The sequence below is a fragment of the Hordeum vulgare genome, chromosome 5H, assembly GCF_904849725.1.
Source record: "Hordeum vulgare subsp. vulgare chromosome 5H, MorexV3_pseudomolecules_assembly, whole genome shotgun sequence".
NCBI classification, from domain to species: domain Eukaryota; kingdom Viridiplantae; phylum Streptophyta; class Magnoliopsida; order Poales; family Poaceae; genus Hordeum; species Hordeum vulgare.
The window spans coordinates 463,039,309-463,045,308 of NC_058522.1; the positions used below are offsets into that span (position 1 = coordinate 463,039,309).

General features: G+C 41.4%; 1 long non-coding RNA gene across 1 annotated transcript; it reads left to right on the plus strand.

Moving 5' to 3' along the window:
• The first annotated feature begins 720 nt into the window (after positions 1-720).
• On the plus strand, positions 721-1,645 carry LOC123398389. Its single transcript, XR_006610145.1, has 2 exons — positions 721-847; positions 1,329-1,645. It is a non-coding gene; the product is annotated as an uncharacterized LOC123398389 (long non-coding RNA).
• Positions 1,646-6,000: the final 4,355 nt, after the last annotated feature.

Sequence of the window (6,000 nt, forward strand, 5' to 3'; positions counted from 1 at the left end):
AATACTTGACATGCAGAAAACAATAGCAATAAACTAACATGATCGTATGCTACGTTCATAGTTTGGGTCTTGTCCATCACATCATTCTCCAAACGATGTGATACCGTTATCAAATGACAACTCTTGTCTATGGCCAGGAAACCTTGACCATCTTTTATCAACAAGCTAGTCCATTAGAAGCTTACAAGGGACAGTGTGTTGTCTATGTATCCACACATGTATGTGAGTTTCCAATCAATACAATTCTAGCATGGATAATAAAAGATTATCTTGAAAAAAGAAGTACAATAGTAACTATTTGTTTCAAGCGACTCTCTAGTGCGTGGTCGACACGAGGACATGTAGCACCCAACCGACGTGGCGGATTTGTTTCAAGAAATCAGTCGAATGTAACTAAGCGTTTTCCAATAATTAATTCCTCCAAAAAATATAAGGATACTGTATACTCACAATCAATACCTTCATATTTTATATACAATTAAATATCAAAAATAGATAGCTTCGTAAGGAAAAAGGACTGAATTTTATTGCAATACATTAAAGACATACCCGAAAAATTACAATAAATACCTGAGGATTTTTTGTGATATTATATTCTAAAAATAGGCATCCTTAAATAATAACTTAATGTCCTCCAATGCATTATATCCCTAATTAAAATTTAAATATATGCTTAAGTGACATGCGCTACTTTCATATATATATATATATACTTTGCTTTACATTTCTATGAGCTACAACACAAAAAACCTAAAAGGTCCTTTTCAAGTTATGTCCATGGGAAGACTTGCAGAAGTGTTTATCGCCCTTACTGTCCTCTTTCTTTATACCGGCCTCCTAACTGAAGGTATGTGTTTCATACAGTGGCGAAGCCACACTATTGTTATGTAGTCAATTGACTACACAACTTTTGATCAAAACCGTCTAAATATACAAGTAAAATGTATTCATAAATTTATAAATATTGTAAGATTTAGAGAGGAATTATAGTTGACATCACAGGTTTATCATTCTGGCACCGCTGGTTTCATATCCTATATTATAGTTACTATATTACCACATGGTGTAGGTGATAAGCAACCTTAAAACAAACAAAAAATGTCAAGACAAAAGTTACTATATCAAGAAACAAAATTGCAATGGTAGATTTGCTAACACAATTTCACACAAACTTACTAATACACATTATACAATGTTGCGTGTAAATAACATGTACTCATGTAGCATGAAAGATATTTTTTCTAAGTTTGTTCATGTCAACTTTGAACCAACCTGCAATGATTGATACGGTAGCACAATTTTATTAATATAATATACATGTCAACTAGGAGCAATGGGCACCAACGTCATCGAACACGTCCCCATAGAATCACTGGAGCTCATGGGTTTGTCACAGGAAGTTGACCAAAAGATATGTAGACCATGTCATTGTTGCCATGACGGTACCTGCAACCAAACAAAGTGTTGCTATATGACGAAGTGTAACCAGCCCGGGAATCCACCCTTCACTTGTACACTGACTAAGCTCTCATGCGGCAGTTGTGATCCAGACTGCGCGTGATTATTTGCATGTACCCGATGGATTGATGGTGGATTAATAAAATATAGTCATATTTCCTTAATAAAATCTTTTGGTATTTCTTTTCTACCTGTTGAAGTGACATTACAAACAATTTTTAATATATTTCCGTGACATAATTTCACACCGTCGCCTTGCGAGTTTGTGCGATACAAGGGTCCAACCCACACGACACAAAAAAAATTTGTCTGTGATACGGATCAAAAATGCATACGTACGTTTGGCACAACTAAGCATATGCGATGTCCACATCTATCACCAACATGAGTCATGGGCCAACCATTTGTGATGTATCATATTTCCCAAATACTCCATCCTTGCTACTCGTGTGGGATCGCATTACCATCACATAAGCTATTCTGTGGTGCAATGTTTATGATGCGTGCCACATCACAAACAATTCATGATTATGAAGCGTGTGTGAGAAGGAGACTATCACGCAAATTTAGTTCCATGGTACCGTTTGTGATAGGATCTAAGAGTGCATACAGTTGTTCGTATAAAACCGTATGCGAAAGTCGAATCAATCGCACATGTTGCGCTGGTGATAAACGTTTGTGATATATAAAATGTTCAAACATTTCATACGTAATGCCCTTGTCGGATGAAGGCCCATCACACGCCTTCTTCTGTGACCAACGTTTACAATGTACACGACATCATAAACAGTTCATGATTGCAAAACTTGTGTGATAAGGAGAGTATCACAAACATTTGATAAGAAGGAAATGTGTGCGATGTTGTTTTTAATCTCACATGTTATTTCTTGGCTGATCATGTGTGCAGTAGAGATTTATCGCACACGTCATGATCTGAGAAACATGCGTGATCTTGATGTTGACCACAAACGTTGTGCTTTCACAAACTGTGTACATTGTAATGGTCTGCATAGCATAATTTATCCCTAATTTAATTCATGCATTTAAAATTCATAGATTTTAGTTATCATGATTACAAATATAGGTTCAAAAATGAATGCATAATTAAATTCACAAGTACATATATTGAAAAACTACAGAAGCACTAAATAAAGAATGATGAATCATAATTGTATTAAAGACCGAAAAGAGAGATACGAAAGATATTCTGGTTGGTGGAGAAGGTGAAGCGGAATGCCAATATTGTGCCCTCCTTCACGCCAATATTGTGCCCTCCTCCATGCCTAATGCACACACGACTCTAGACCAACCCCTTGGGATGGTCGCCTGCTCACGCTACTATGGAAAAGCATATAGGTGGTGATTTAGCAGTAGCACGTACTAGAGAAACTCACTACTGCTACATTACAGTAGCGCGGTCCAGTAAAACACGCTACTCATCCAGACTAATCAATAGCGCCGAAGAATAAAAATCGCTGCTGGTATGGTTACCCACCCGACCATCCAGAGTAGTAGCGCACGTCGTGGAAGCGCGCTACTACTATGTAGTTTAGCAGTATCATGTTTTAAAAAGACATGCTGCAAGTACTCTCAGGTTGTGCCACTTGATCGGCCCCACTTAGCGACCGCACGTCTTTAATAGACGCGCTACTACTAATGCTGATAGAAGTAGCCCATTCCACAGAAGCACGCTACTCCTAAGGTGCACAACCACCTTTAATTCCCCTCTCCCCTCCCCCTTCCTCTCTCCCTCACTTTCTCTCCCACTTTCTTCTCCCCCATTACTACTACCTCAGATTTCTTCTCCCTTCCATCTCCTACCTCTCTTCTCTATACTTTAATGCCCCCTCCATCATGTCCACTAATGTAGCTAACTAGATCTATTCCCTCCTCCCTCCACTTTAATGCTTCATCACTTTTCTCTCCTGCCTCCAATAATTAGAGCTAGCCATGCATCTCCTTCCCTACTAGGTAGAACCTATCAACTCCACAAGTAGATGTATTATTTAATGAAGTAAAGCCATCATCTTGTCACTTTGCTTCTCTCTCGAGATAGATTTGTGAGTAAAAAATTGTGCTTTGAAAGAACTAATGGAATATATGTGTTCGATATGACCGATAATAATGGCGGCGGAGAGTCGTCGCCTATATGTGTATTTGCTGAATTGTGGGTGACATGAGAGTCTCTTGTGTTTTTTCGAACTATCGATTTATTTCCATTTCGGTGAATTGCACGCAAACTCTATATGTCCTTTTTAGGAAGGTCATGCCCAATTTTTGTATGACTTTGATGCATGCATGCATGGATGCATTTATCATCCTTTTGCTTATTAATTATATCGCACGGGCAATCATGAAGGTCACTGGAACGATGGTGGAAAGATGGTTCCGATCCACGGGGCACGACATGTATGAAAATAACCGGAAGGAGATTTTACGTCCGTGTGGAAGATGCAAACGAGGAGTCTTGCACAACCCCTTTGAGGCCTGACATTTGAAAGAGCACCTGCACTCAGTGGATAAGTGAAGATGATGATTGTACCATTCGGTGGGCTCGCTGCGAAGGTGCAACGCGAAAAAACACCCCAAAATATGGCTATTAAGAGCAACTCCAAACGACCGACCTAAACGGACGACGCTTTTGTCCGCTTTTTATCCGTTTGGGTTGGCCGCTCGTCCCGCGTCCGTCTTTTGTTCGTTTGGGTTGGCCGCCCGCCCCGCGTCCGTCTTTTGTTCGTTTGGGTTGGCCGCCCACCCGCGTCCCTTTGTTTTTATTTTTCGGTCGGCTCTGCGTCCAATGCAGGCGACCTGTTTATGTTCGCACATTTAAATTAAAAAGCTCCCGATCACAGATCTTGCCAACGCCCAAGAGTTTATGTCGGCATCATGCCAGCGGCCAGCATACATTGCCAACCTATAGAAAACCATCACGCAGTTCATGCTGGTGCATTTGCCAGTGGCCGTCACACATGCCAGTACACCAAAAAGAGCGGGAATTCGATCACGCCATGTTGGCCCGTGGTCTTGATGACCCACAAGTATAGGGGATCAATCGTAGTCCTTTCGATAAGTAAGAGTGTCGAACCCAACGAGGAGCAGAAGGATCTGACAAGTGGTTTTCAGCAAGGAAAAACCTGCAAGCACTTAAATTGTCGGTAACAAGTGATTGTGTGGTGAGAAGATTCGTAGCAAGCATCAAGTAACAAAAGTAGCAACGGTGCAGCAAAGTGGCCCAATCCCTTTTGTAGCAAGGGACAAGCCTGAACAAAGTCTTATAAGAGGAAAAACGCTCCCGAGGACACACGGGAATTTCTGTCATGCTAGTTTCATCATGTTCATATGATTCGCGTTCGTTACTTTGATAGTTTGATATATGGGTGGACCGGCGCTTGGGTACTGCCCTTACTTGGACAAGCATCCCACTTATGACTAACCCCTCTCGCAAGCATCCGCAACTACGAAAGAAGAATTAAGACAAAGTCTAACCATAGCATTAAACTAGTGGATCCAAATCAGCCCCTTACGAAGCAACGCATAAACTAGGGTTTAAGCTTCTGCCACTCTAGCAACCCATCATCTACTTACTACTTCCCAATGCCTTCCTCTAGGCCCAAGTAATGGTGAAGTGTTACGTAGTCGACGTTCACATAAGACCACTAGAGGAAAAACAACATACAACATATCAAAATACCGAATGAATACCAAATTCACATGACTATTATTAGCATGACTTATCCCATGTCCTCAGGAACAAAAGTAACTACTCACAAAGCATAATCATAATCATGATCAGAGCTGTAATGAGTAGCATCAAGGATCTGAACGTAAACTCTTCCACCAAGTAATCCAACTAGCATCAACTACAAAGAGTAATCAACACTACTAGCAACCTTACAAGTACCAATCGGAGTCGCGAGACGGAGATTGGTTACAAGAGATGAACTAGGGTTTGGAGATGAGATGGTGCTGATGAAGATGTTGATGGTGACGAGTCCCTTCTGATGAGAGGAGTGTTGGTGATGACGATGGCGACGATTTCCCCCTCCCTGGCAGGATCGTCCTGCCGGAGCTATAGATTGGTTCTGCTCAAGTTCTGCCTCGTGGCAGCGGCGAAACCACGAAAAAGCTCCCTTCTGATTTTTTCCTGGAAGAAACCCTCCATATAGAAAAAGAGGGGGGCCAGTGGGCTAGTGGGCTGCCCACAAGCCCCCATGTCGCGGCCTCGAGGGTGGCCGCGCCGTGCAGGCGTGTGGGCACCCCCTGGTGCACCTCCGGCACTTCTTCGGCTCAGTATTTTTTTATAAAGTGGGAAAAAATCTCCGTTGATTTTCACGGTGTTTGGAGTTGCGCAGAATAGGTATCTCAACTTTGATCCACTTTCAGGCCAGAATTCCAGTTGCCGGTATTCTCCCTCTTCATGTAAACCTTGCAAAATAAGAGAGAAAAGGCATAAGAATAGTACCGTCAAGTGAAATAACAACAAAAGAAGCGATAAATATCAACATGAAAACATGATGCAAAATGGACGTATCAACTCCGCCA